The 13,728-nt window shown below is 30.1% G+C and overlaps 1 long non-coding RNA gene across 1 annotated transcript; it reads right to left on the bottom strand.

Moving 5' to 3' along the window:
* Window positions 1-2,821: 2,821 nt before the first annotated feature.
* LOC126882261 (uncharacterized) lies at window positions 2,822-6,780 on the bottom strand. Its single transcript, XR_007697247.1, has 2 exons — window positions 4,760-6,780; window positions 2,822-3,434 (listed from the first exon to the last, which is right to left on the bottom strand). It is a non-coding gene; the product is annotated as an uncharacterized LOC126882261 (long non-coding RNA).
* Between the last annotated feature and the right edge of the window lie 6,948 nt (window positions 6,781-13,728).

Genomic DNA, 13,728 nt, shown 5'->3' with positions numbered 1-13,728 from the left:
CTCTGTAATACCGATCCTAGGTACTTAAAACTACTGCTTTTCACAATCATTTCACCATCCAAAGATACTGTTTTATTTGTAGTAACTCCATCTTTAAATGAACATTCCAAATACTCTGTTTTTGTCCAACTAAGTTTTAAACCTTTTTCCTCCAGAGCTTGTCTCCACTGTTTTAGTTTTTGTTCTAAGTCTCTTTCACTATTTCCTATTAACACTACATCATCAGCATACATTAGGCACCATGGAATACTACCCTGTAGTTTCGCTGTTATCTGGTCCAAAACTAATGAAAATAAATAAGGACTAAGCACCGAGCCTTGGTGCAATCCTACTTTCACCTGAAATTTATCAGTCTCTACCATACCTGTTCTAACACTAATCGTTACTCCCTCATACATATCTGTCACAATCTTTACATATTCGGCAGGCAATCCTTTTTTATTGTGTGCCCACCACAGAATCTCTCGAGGAACTCTATCATATGCTTTCTCAAGATCAATGAATACCATATGAGCGTTGGTCTTTTGAAGAGTGTAAAAAATTTAAATCCTAGCTGAGCACTTTCGGCTTATAAAGCCATCTTCTGAGCTATGGTCAATAATAATCTCTCTTCATTTTCATAGTAGTATTTTGAAATAATTATTATTGACCATAGCTCCGAAGATGGCTTATAAGCCAAAAGCGCTCAGCTGGGATTTAAATTTTTACACACTTCAAAAGTACTCTTATTTTCCCTGTTATTCAGTTTCAACTATATATTGTTTTAAATATTTGATGTTTGGTTTTGCCTGTAATGTTGCCGCTCCTTTAAATCGAGTGTAATTGTCGGGTTATTGTCTTTCCTTTCTTTATTTTGATTTATTATATCTGTTTCATTCGATCCGGTGTTTGTTGAATTTACTCCCAAGTATTTATATTCAGTTTTTTTTTTATTTTACGGAGTTTTTATTTATTTCCAGGTCTTCTACGGTGTTTTGAATAACAATGTATTGTGTTTTATCATATTATTTCCAAACTCCAGCTCCCAAATTCTTATTCCAGCTTTTTTATATGTAGTACGTTCTTTAACGGTAAAATATTGCAAAATCTCTAAATTTTAAAGAATCGCTTGGATTGACATGAAATTTGGCAGTCACATAGCTAAAAAGTAAAAAAAAAGTGATCTCAAATGAACTTAATGGGTACCACTTCACAACTTACTTTAATCGTGTACCTATGTATTGTTTATATGATCTGTAAGTTGCTTCGGTTCAAAGGTCTTATTTTTGAAAGGGCTGTAGTTGAAAGGGCTTGAAGGAGTCACTAATCACGAGTGTATGCGCATTTTGAACAGCCATATCTTAACTAATTGTTGTCTTACAGAAAAACAGAAAAATAAAAATATTCAGAAAAGCAAATCCGACTCTTTTTACTGTTTGATATTTTTGGTATTTCGAATAATTTTTAAGTTATTTAGAAAAAAGCATTTTTTTTCAAAATTAGAAATTTAAAAAAATATTATTTTAAAACCAAATTTTTTCAAAAATAAGCACTCTGAATCGATGAAACTTACAGATCATATAAACACAACATACGTAAAGCAACTTGTGAAGCGGTAACGATTAATTTTATTTTAGTTGCTAATTAGGGGGTAATTTTCCTGATTTTTTTTGCCAAAGCAAAAGGTACCAACTTCTGTTTGGGCGTAATATGCTTACATTGGATGCTAGAAACTTATTTTTATAAAAACAGAAATAAAGCTTTTTTTAAAAGACTTTAAAAAAGTTGTAATGAGTTTTCTCCAAAAAGGGCTTCATTTTTTGGATATTTCACGTTGAAATATTCTATTTGAAATTTGGCGAATATGAACCTATTTTTCATTAGCTGTAACTCTGCTTCTACCAGGTCTAGAGACCTCATGCATACATAATTTTTTTCACTTTTACAGGCTATATTTTTGATAAGAATGTTTTTTTTTTTTCGATAGAATACTTACTTTTTGAGATATTTGCGAAAAACCGTTTAAAAACGTGGTTATTTTGTTGAAAAATGAATATATTCACTCGCGAATAACTCGAAAAGTATTGACTTAATGAAAAAACTCTATAGAAGAAAAGTTGCTTAAAATTAGTCAGTTTATCCATTTCTGGACCTATTTTGGACGTATATTTTTCACCCCCGAGAAGGGGTGAAACTTACCCCCAGGGCAAAAGTACACATCGGCACAATATCACTTTTTTCTTGTTATGTTCTGTCTTGACATGTTAGCTATGGGTATGCTAAATTTCATGTCAATCCAAGTGGTTCTTTGAAATTGACAGCAAAATCCGTGAAAGAATGTACTAATGTAGATATATCGTCTTTTTCATGTGCTAAAATTATTTGACCATCGGCAAACAAAAGGCTCTGGATGTAGTTGTCGTCAATTTTTACTCTCATCTGTTCAAATTTTTTGTTCCAGTTTTTTATTGCTTCATTTATATAAAGTTTAAATAAGCTTTTATTCTACATTCATTATAAAGTGGTTTGTCTGCATTTATGTATGATTTATTTTATCTACTTCTTGATTTGCCATTGCTTTTCACTGGTCATTGAATGGGACCCAATCATAGGCCTTTTGGAAGTCCACAAATACAATGTGCAATTCTGCGTTGAATGCTATTGTTTTGTCTCAATTCTGAAAATAGCTGGGTTATCTGTTGCTAAAATGATCATACCTAAACTTACCATTCAGTAAGAGTTAGCCGGGACTTTATACATTTTCCTACTGTCGTCCATTTAGTTTCCGTAATGTTGATAATAAAATCTCTGTAAGAATTTTCTGTTGGATTAGAAAAAGGTCTGACTTTTTAGAAGATTTATTAAAACGTTTATATAAATATATCTACATATACAGTAACCGCGACCCTACTAGATGAATAGGAAAATTGAGCTATTACAGTCCTGGACCCTTCACTTATCAAATTAAAATTCAATCAACTTAAAATTATCAAAGTATTTTTAAAGACAAAAACCGTTAATTCTTGATTAAATATAGAAGTGAGGTAGATGAAAACAAACCAAGGAGAAGTCCCATTTGACAAGTTCAAAATTCGATAGCCGTTTCTTTAAAAAACAATATTATTATTAAATTAAACCAAATCTAAAATATTTACTTATTTGTAGTCAATGAAAGAGAATTCAAGTATATTAAAAAGTAATGTTCAAAAAACTTTAGCAATTGTTGGGCATGCTGAATACTAAAAATTATTAAAGAAACTTCTTAAAGATTGGATCAAATTTACAATTTAATTGAATATGGGTGTTAACACCATTTTGAGGGTTTCTTTTCAATTCCCTACTAATTTCAGGAGACGTTAATTTGTCCAATTCGTTCCTTTATTTGCGCATGTGCAGGCAATGTCATATTGAATTTCGTGCCAAAATTTAAATAATGTGCAGTGGACCTATTACGGCTAAAAAAAGATTATTCTTTCTTTAATAAGTAGTATATTTTAACATTATTATAGATTATTCTTTCTTTAACAAAGTATTCATAATATCTAAATGTGCTTTTAAACAAATGTTAGTGTAGATTTCAATTAAATTATTTATATCTTTTAGAGAAAAAGATAAGGCAAGTCTAAACTATAAAAAATAGGTTAGGTTAAATGATATTTTCAAATATATTGGATAAGTAGATACGAATTAAAATGGACCGGTGCCAACGGAAAAGACGATATTATTTTATCAGATTGTACACTTTACTACAATAGTATATTGTGCAACAAGTGCAGAAAGGTACTAATTTCTCACGAGTTTGAAAAGTTGCGGTACGAGCGCAAGCGAGTGCCGCAATTCAAACGAGTGAGAAATTACCTTTCTGCACGTGTTTCACACTATACTTTTTCTACAAGCACAGTTTTTCCTAAAAATAAAAATCACAATTTCCAAACGACGATTAATTATAATAGTACCTATGTGATAAATTTTAAACTGTATTTAATTAATACCTACTAATCAATTTAAATTCCTTATACCTAAATAAATTGCACAGAAATCAGTTAAAAAATTAATGCACTGCCTTAATTTGTTTAAATTTAAACAATTATTACACATTATTGACATCATATTTATGCAGTCACGGATATACACAAAACCTACTTCATTCGACGTCTCTTGCACAGGTTGCTAAATCCTTATTGGTTATTTGATAATTATAAAATGTTTAATAAGAATAAAATTGTAAAATAAAACAGTTGTAACATCCATAATTTAGTTTCTATGCTATAGTTAAATATAATAATTGTCTTATAGGTTATATATTTGTCTAAAGTTTAACCACGGATGTAAACAGAATATAACGTTACTCAGAATGCGGTAGTCCACGGATGTAAACAGAATATAACGTTACTCAGAATGAGGTAGTCAACTGTGCAGAAAAGAACTTTGCGGCACAGAAACGTCACTTTGCGGCACAGAAACGTCACTTTTCTGCACACTAATGTCAAATATCTTATACTGTGAGAAAATATCAAGTTTGCTAACATAAAACCGTGCAGAAAAGTGCACTTTGAGTAGTGGTTGTAGAAAAATTTATTTTAGAGTGTAGTGTGCTTAAAGTGTAATGAAAAGAATTAACGGATTCGATGGTTGGAAATTCATGTCTAACAATAAACAAAACTTTTGTTTTCAATCTTCCCACAAGATTTATTTAAAATATTTGTAAGTTGTTAGTTCTGAAAGCTGGCGTTATTCCTTTCTTTTTATGTGTTTGGCTACATATTTGTTGATATCTTACCTGTGATAGAGAAGAAGATAGGTACTGGGTTTTTCTATGATAATGGGAAGACTAATTTCAAGGCTTTTTTATGCAGTTTTTGATTTTCGATTCTGTTAATTGTTTGTTCCTTGTACCCATTGTTTACTGCTACATATATATTTGTTGCATGATGCGTACAATTCTATAATTATATCTCGAAGTTATTTATGATATGGATATTTCTGTCAGTCTATGTAACATACAGTGGGTGATCAAATTATTAGAGCCACGTAGTAAAATTCAATGTTTTAGAGAAAGGGTATATCATTGAAGTGTATAATATATTAATGCGTTTGTTTCCATTTGACTGTCTTGTTGCACTTAATGAATGCAATAAATAATAGTCTGACAATAGTGGTAATGCGTGACTCAGATGCCTTTGTTTATCAGTGCTGCCCAGCTAGCTTGCAACTCGTGTGCCTCTTATTTTGTATTCTTGGTGTTTACAGTTATAATAAACTCTGAGAGTTTCCATTGCTCTCCAGTGATATTCTGACAGTCTTATACAATTTTTTGGGAATTTAGTAAACATTGCACGTTCATTACACTAGTGGTACATCTCACCAAGGAAAATAGTAGAAATAAAAACTTTATTATTTAACACTAAATCACTCCAACAGAAGCATAAGCATACCATCCATTTCTAAAGTTTCAAAGGCAACGTGGACCGTATAAAGAAAAAATTTACATACCATTATTAAACAAAAGTAAAATTTTCTGAGGTGGCTCTAATAGCCACCCTAATAGTTAGGATGGGATGATGAATTGTGTCAGTATTTTGTATTAGATAAAAAAAGTAGCAAGTTGCCCAAAGTATTGTTCTCTTCTTTTTGTTCTTTTCCTGATGCCTATTACAACGTTGGATAAATGGATGCCAAAGTCTAATATCTCAAAAGACCTGTTTTTGATTTACAATGATGATTCGGGCAACTTGGTATTTTTTTTATCTAATACAAAATACTGACACATTTCATCATCCCATCCTAACACAACATAAATAGGACTTTTCAACGCTTCTCATTTGTTTCGAGCTTGTTGATAGTTCTTATAATCATCCATGTATAATATTAATATACGACATTAGGAACAGAAGTTCTAAACAAATGAGAAGGGCTGAAAAATCCTATTGGCAGTCTACATAATATGTTACATACAGACAGAAATACCCATGCCATAAATAACTTCAAGATAGAATTGTACATCATTCAACAAATAGCAGTAAACAATGGGTACTAAGGAACAAAAACATAATATAAAATCAAAGTTGTGACCAACACGGCTTTGTATAGTAGTAATTTGTTATTTAATGACAATTTGGATGTCCTACCAAGGAGCCAGTACATTTGTCTGAACTTGAGATCCAACTGCCTGCATTTCATTTGGAGGTGTTTGTTCCATGTTATCCTTTGGTTGATATGCAATCCAAATGGTATTAACAATATAAAGAGGTTAATACAATAAAACAAAAGTTTAAGTATTTATTTTTTAAATTTTAATCCTTTATGTATTAGAATCTATAAAGTTTTGAACCAAAAGTATTAATTACACTTTCATTTGCATGCCGTCAGCATTTGTTTATTTAAATGTACTATAAAAAACCCACCATACAGCTAATTCCTTTATTATTATTTTTATCCTTTAAAACAATTTGTTTATCATACATTTTTGCTAGTTGTGGAAGTTCTTTTAACGGAATGTGATATAACATACTTTAAATGATACTTACTTAAAATCATTTCAAATCAAACACCAATATCATGTATGTACATATTTATAAATTTATTAACAAACTGCAATCCAAGAAAAATAATATATTATCAACATTAGTCATTTACAGTAAAACCTCCGTTAATCGAAATAATTGAGGGGGAGGCTGTTTCGGATAAGAAGAATTTCGGTTAAAAATAACATTGTTTTTTGTATTCTCCTTTTATCAAATTACATAGTATTGGAGAGATAGAGCTACAAAACATCGTTGCCGAAGGGAAACACAAAAGAAAATAGAAGAATCCTAAAAAAACACTCTAAACATGTTCAATTTCCTTAATTTTATTGCTGTTTAATTTACTTTTTATTGACAAAATTATTTAAACTGTCAAGACATTTCGGTTAACGGAATTTTTACTGTATTTGCCTTAAATGGCAACATTTTAAAACAAACAAACACACACACACACATATATTGGCACTAGATTTTCTCCTGGTTAAAAATGTACTGCCACAGCTTGTTCGATTAAATAACCGCAGGCTCAGTTGCCAGTATTTCAATGTTTTCTCTAAACAACTGCAATATTTGTAAAGCTGATATTCTTTGAACAAAAGATTTCTTGCATTGCATCTCATTTCACATATCAATATGAAAAATCTCTTCAAAATACCAAATCTTTCAATAACAAGCAATATTTATAATGGAAGCACTTCAACTGCTGTAGTTGAGAACTGGATAGCAATACATTGTCCATAAATTCCCCATTTTATATACCCATAATATGCACAAGTATTTAACAACTCCTAAAATAGAGTATTTATTTCTAAATGTACTTCTATATTGCAGGATGATTATTATCGGTTATGTTCTATGTTGTTCCGTTCTTTAAATGACAAAATACTAATTAAAGTCAACGTTTTACTCTTTTCCATGATTTATTTTACTTTTTATCTACATTACAGGTAACAGCAGATTTTATACAGAATTTCAGCACATTTTAAAAGTTATTTTTATAATTTTTTACAAATTTACAAAAATATTTAATGTCAATTGTCAAAATAAAAGATTCCTTTATATGACATTGCTTGCACATGCGCAAATAGAGGAACGAATTGGACAAATTAACGTCTCCTCTAATTTCTAGGTCTTCTACTAAATTTCTTTTTGTATAGTTGTTATTGGGTATAGTATTATATCCTACTATCTCTTTGGAGACTGAAGTTATGTTTAGAAAGATGTAAATGATTACCAAGACTGGATTTATCAGTCTGGGACAAATGTTCTTTATTACGTGTTTCCAAAGGTCGCATGGTTCTACCCACATATGTCACAGGGCAGTCTCCACAGGACAATATCATAAAATATGCCACTTTTAGATGTTTTTTTAATTTTATCTTTGGTGTGAGAAAAATATATTTGATATTATGTTTTTTAACATTTGAATGAAAGTTTAAGGTTAGGAATGTTATTTAAGATTTTGTCTATTATCTGAAGGATAACCTATTAGGCTATTGATTATATTCAAAATAAGATAGCTAAAAGGAACTACAACGTTAACGGGGTTTTATTATTTGATATGGTAAATGGACATCTATATATGAAAAAACCGTGGAGTGCTACCATTTAAAGGGGTGAGTTTTTGAGAAATGGGTGAATTAGTCCCTGGGCACAGATTACATTAGGTTGAGTTCTATGCACTTTTGGTACAAATACGTCTACATAAAAGTTGTTCCTGGTTAAATTTCCTATCTAAATGTAACTTTTTAAAGTCATAGATACTTTTTTTACAAAAATATATTCAAAAGAAAAAGCACAAAGAAACCCAAAAGAAAGAAATTTTGTTTTTTGTCCCATAACTTTTGTCCACGGGGATATAGGTATAGACATTGCTTCACAGAAAAAAAAGCTTACACATTTTCTCTTTAAAATTATGTTTGGTAGAGGTCATTTTAGGATTTACAGTTTTCGAAATATGATTTTTCAAAGTTCGCTACTCACAGCAATTTTGGGCAATTTTCCTTGTTATTTCGCAAATATTGTTCTGTAACTTTTTTCTACGTAATTTTAGGTATATGCAATGGTACACGTAATAGGAATACAAATCAATTACCTTTAAATTGGTCTACTGTATAACGTTGTACGACTTTTTTAAAGAGATTATGGTTTTTCAAGGTTTTATACTTTTAACGATTTTTTATAATATAATATAAAAATAAAATAAAATTATTATATAATATATTATATTATATTATATAATACCTCATATAAAAAAATATTATTTTTTACATTTTTTACGATTATTTTTTAAATTTCTCATTATAACTTTTTTTTTTCTTGTACATGAATATACTATTATCTATATATTGCGCAAAAAAGAGGGCTTACTTTCTGTTCTTTAAAATGGTGTATCATCTATATTTAAATACATAATGGAAACCGAGTGATTCTTTAATATTTTTTTACCTGTATTATTTAAAATTATTTCTTTTACAAAAATTACATAAACATTAGTCTTAAAAAATATCACTGTAGTTAAAATTATTTAAACGTTGACATTTAAAAAATTTTCAAAATCAAAGTCCATCTCTTCGTTAGCATTAGCTTCAATATCTTCTTCTGACACCCCAGTTATCTTAGAGTTCCCACAATTAGTACCCATGCACATGCACCCTTTGCAGAATATTGAACAACTAATTCCTATCTTCCTACAACCGCAGTTTTTGTACATCCTTTGCTACATTTACATGCTATTTTTTCTAGCAAAGCTTGTGGTGCAGGAGCTTTGACAGTAAATATTGGAATTAATCCATATTTTGAAGTTTGCCTGGCCGAGTCAAGTGGATCCAAAGTATTATCTATAAAAAATAAGATTCAATCATAACACACAATCACATAAAAAAGTTATAATGAGGAATTTAAAAAATAATCCTAAAATCAAAAATCGTTGCAAGTACTTATTACAATTTGAAAAAGCATATCTTATTCAAAAATAACCCTAGAATTTTTTACAATACACCATTTTAAAGTAAATAGAATAAGCTTTCTTTTTTATTATATAATATATACCATATAGAAAAAAAAGTTATAATGGGAAATTTAAAAAATAATCGTAAAAAATATAAAAACTCGTTAAAAGTATAAAGTCTTGAAAAAGATAACCTCTTCAAAAGAAGTCGTACAACATTATACAGTAGACCATTTTAAAGGTAATTGATTTCTATTCCTCTTACATGTACCATTGCATATACCTAAAGTTACGTAGAAAAAAGTTACAGAACAATATTTGCGAAATAACAAGGAAAATTGCCCAAAATTGCTGTGATTGTCGAACTTTGAAAAATCATATTTCGAAAACTGTAAATATTAATGACCTCTACCAAACATCATTTTAAAGAGAAAATATGTAAGTTTTTTTCTGTGAAGCAATGTCTATACCTATATCCCCGTGGACAAAAGTTATGTGACAAAAAACAAAATTTCTTTCTTTTGGGTTTCTTTGTGCTTTTTCTTTTGAATATATTTTTGTAAAAAAAAGTATCATTGACTTTAAAAAGTGATATTTAGATAGGAAATTTAACCAGGAACAATTTTTATGTAGACGTGTTTGTACCAAAAGTGCATAGAACTCACCCTAATGTAACCTGTGCCCAGGGACTAATTCACCCATTTCTCAAAAACGCACCCCTTTAAATGGTAGCACTCCGCGGTTTTTTCATATTTAGATGTCCATTGACCATATGAAATAATAAAACCACGTTAACGTTGTAGTTCCTTTCTATAGTACATAATCAATAACCTATATGTATGATATTGATCTATACATAACTGCTGCATTGGAATCGTTAAGGGCAGAATTGTAAGCTAGGGATATATTCCTTTTATTCCTTAATTTGTTGAGTATGTTATCAACCAAAGTAGGGGAGTAACTATTACTATATGCAAGTTGTTTGATAATATCTAATTCTGACTTGAAATTTGTATATGATAATCGTAAGCTAAGTAACCGATGGATATAGCAATAAAAAGAAGCCATCTTCTGTTGAAAAGGATGGTTAGAAGATCTAAGGATAGTATGGTCAGTCTGAGTAGGTTTTCTAAAGACTGAAAAACTTAATTTGTTGTCCATTCTAGGTAATGTTAGGTCTAGAAAATTATTAGACTTGTTAGACTCGGTTTCTAGAGTGAATTTTATAGCTGGATGTAAATTGTTGAGCGAAACTAGAATATTTTATGCATCTGAGGAATTGCCATCTACAATAGCCAACACATCATCCACATATCTAAACCAATATAAGATTTTTTGAAATGAGTTTTGATTCAAAGAATTATTGTCAAAGATGTTAATCTCGACGTTATTCAGAAATAAATCTGCTAGCAAGGGTGATAAAGGATTGCCCATTGCCAAGCCTTGTGCTTGTCTATAAACAATGTTGTTAAAAGAAAAGAAATCTTGTGATAAACAAAATTTAAGTAAACCCAATATGTGAGAAATTTTAACTCTATTAATATTACTGTTAATAAGTAAATTCTCCACTATAGGAATGGTTTCATCTCTATTAGGTACATTCGTAAACAAATTACTTACAGCAAAAGAAACTAGTCTCGAGAAAGAAGTCTCGAGGTAAATTTAAAACTGACAATTTATTTACTAGATTAGTAGAATTTTTGACAGAATAAGTGAGTTGTAAAGATATTGTAGATTGTAAAATGGAATTAAGAGGAAACAGTAGCGATCAACAGGTAGCGAAAACGCGTTCCAAGATTGCGGCTGTAATTTTGAATATTTTTTCGAGATATTTGGCACACGTATTCGTAATATAATAAAGAATTGCGGTACAGAGGCCAATTTGAAAAATATATTAATATGTGGAAATTACTCTGTAATTAAATACAATATTAAAAAAACGAGCCTGTACCGCCATTAAGAAGAACAAAAAAATACACTTCCTTCAAATAAACTTTTTTATCCGATGCCTAGATTTTGTGTCATTTTGGAACTACTAATGAAATAAAAAATTTTAGTAGTTCCAAAATGACACAAAATCTAGGCATCGGATAAAAAGTTTATTTGAAGAAAGTGTATTTTTTTGTTCTTCTTAATGGCGGTACAGGCTCGTTTTTTAATATTGTATTTAATTACAGAGTAATTTCCACATATTAATATATTTTTCAAATTGGCCTCTGTACCGCCATTTTTTATTATATTACTAATACGTGTGCCAAATATCTCGAAAAAATATTCAAAATTACAGCCGCAATCTTGGAACGCGTTTTTGCTACCTGTTGATCGCTACTGTATCACCTTAATGAATTTAGACAATGTAACAACTGGTGGGTTGTAAAAATTAACCACTGGTCTCATAGGAACATTTGGTTTATGAATTTTTGGTAAATCATATCGTCTAGGTATTTGAGGATTTGACAAAATGAAGGTTTTTTCTTTCATTTTATGTAATTGTAGGAAATCTTTATGTTTAGATAAGGTAGTTCTTAGGTTAGTGATTAGTTTATTTAGAGGATTTCTGTCTAGAACGTCAAAGTTCTTATTTCTTAAGAACTCTTCAGTTATCTGAACATAATCACTGTGATGCATGGTAATGAGGCATTTACCTTTGTCAGCTTTAGTTACGATAACGTTATTACTATTCAATTTGAAAGATATTTGTCTAATCAAATTGAGTTGTTTAAAACATGTGATTTGAATGTTATTAATGTTGTTATTAAATTTGATAAGATCTTTTTGTAAAGAAAGGAAACAATTGCTTTTCAAGTTAGTTTTAGAAATGTTGTCTAGAGAAAGTATTCGGAGAGCGAGGAATTGGAAGAAAAGAATAGCATGGTTAAAGAACCTGAGGAAATGGTTCTCCACAACAACAACTACTCTATTTAAAGCATCAATTAATAAAATAATTATAGTCAGAATGATCGCCAATATTCTAAACGAATAGGCACCAAAAGAAGAAGAAGAACATGACAGGGAGGAAAGTCACATCTGAGAACGGTCCGGATTAGCCCATAGGCATAGCAATTTTTTAGCAACAGGTATTTTTTTACCTACCTATATAAATCTAGTAGCGTGGCTCTTACTGTACACCGGTTAATTAGGCGTCACGCCCCATAGTCTAGGCGCCAAATAGAGGTCACCGTGTCCTTTTCAATTCTGATGGACAAACTCAACGGTTTCTTATAGATTTTTGGCTCCTGATTACGAATTTCGAGGGTGGATTTCGATCCGAGTGGTCAAAAAATTGTTATAAACAATTTAATTGTTTATAAATTGTTTATAAGGCTCTGGCTCATAAACTAAAAGGGATAAAAAAGAATGTTTCAAACCAGATTTGTTCGTTAATAAAAAACGAAGAAAAAAACGTTTACTAAACTTAAATCTAACAATTAGAACTCAAGATATTGTAAAATTAGTGCACAATGCTAATTGCAAATTACAAAATAAGTATTTTTCGAAGCTTTATCGATCGTAACTCGGCTTCTACGCATGCAAATGAACCTTAGAAGGTTTCATTTTAAAGCTTCATTAGTAGGGTTCCAAACAAAGTTTGGTAAATTACTTGATCGTCATTTGTTTTAAAGTTATACCCATTTGAAGTAATAATTTTCTTAAAAAAATTTTACATTCATTTGTTTATAAGGGTTTCAAGCAAATTTAAGCTATAAACATTTATACTTTAATTAACAATAATGATAGAAGAACTCAAAAGGAACACTTTGAGCTTACGAAAATGTTTGTTAGTTTATTTTTGGCCAAGATATCGATATTTTAATAGTGCGCTCTGAGGCGCAAGATCGGCTCACCGCGTAAAGGTTCACGCGTTAACTTCTCAATGCAAATTATAATTTCTATGTATATATACGTTATCTTCATTTTTCATTTTTGAAGATCGTAATAGAATTTTATTCTATAATAATTCTTATAATTAAATCATCATACTGTATCCTCGTATCACATTTCATTCTATTTACAGTAGAGCGTCGATTATCCGAACTAATTGGGGGACATGGGTGTTCGGAAAGCCGATTTGTTCGGATAATCGAACTATAATGATATAGTCATACATATTTATCCACAAGTGAATAAAAGCCATATTTACATACCTACATATTTATTTATATCTTGATAATGACAAATAGCAATTAAACAAAAAAGTGCAGTCTTTGCAACAACATATTTTTGGATACACAATTGAAGAAAATTAAAGATATTTTAAGCGTTAACTACTAACGC

Source organism: Diabrotica virgifera, chromosome 3 (genome assembly GCF_917563875.1).
Source record: "Diabrotica virgifera virgifera chromosome 3, PGI_DIABVI_V3a".
NCBI classification, from domain to species: domain Eukaryota; kingdom Metazoa; phylum Arthropoda; class Insecta; order Coleoptera; family Chrysomelidae; genus Diabrotica; species Diabrotica virgifera.
The sequence above is the reverse complement of the archived record's forward strand: the minus strand, read 5'-3'. Positions and strand labels throughout refer to the sequence as shown.